Below are 506 nucleotides of genomic sequence, written 5' to 3'. Positions count from 1 at the left end.
CTTGCTACCCTGCCTCTCTCATTCGCTCTCACTCTCTCCACCTCCTTACTTTCCTCGCCTCGCTCGCTTGCTTCTCTTCTGTTGCCGAAATCCGGCAGCGTCAACTCTCGCTCCCTGCTGTCAGCTGCCGTCTCGGCAACAAACCGACGACACGTACTTTGGAAATGGGAACGCGCGCGCTAACAATACCGAATACACGACGACTCGCGTCCCTCCTCCACGTCTCGTTCGTCGCCACCCACCCCGCGAAAGCGCAATGAGCGCAATGAGCGCAACTCGCAAACCGATTCAGAACTGCATTTCTCGGACAGGCGTAACCGGCCGGAATGCGCAACTACTATCACCGAACCGAGCGGATCACGCTCGCTGCGCTTTTTTTTCTAATCGATCAGAACCCGCGTGTATTCGTTTCTACACCGTATATCCTGTTACGATACAGATATATGTAGATACACACATATATATATATATATATATATATATATATATATATATATATATATATA

The sequence above is a fragment of the Atta cephalotes genome, assembly GCF_000143395.1.
Source record: "Atta cephalotes unplaced genomic scaffold scaffold00003, whole genome shotgun sequence".
Lineage (NCBI taxonomy): Eukaryota > Metazoa > Arthropoda > Insecta > Hymenoptera > Formicidae > Atta > Atta cephalotes.
This window is presented reverse-complemented; position numbering follows the sequence as displayed.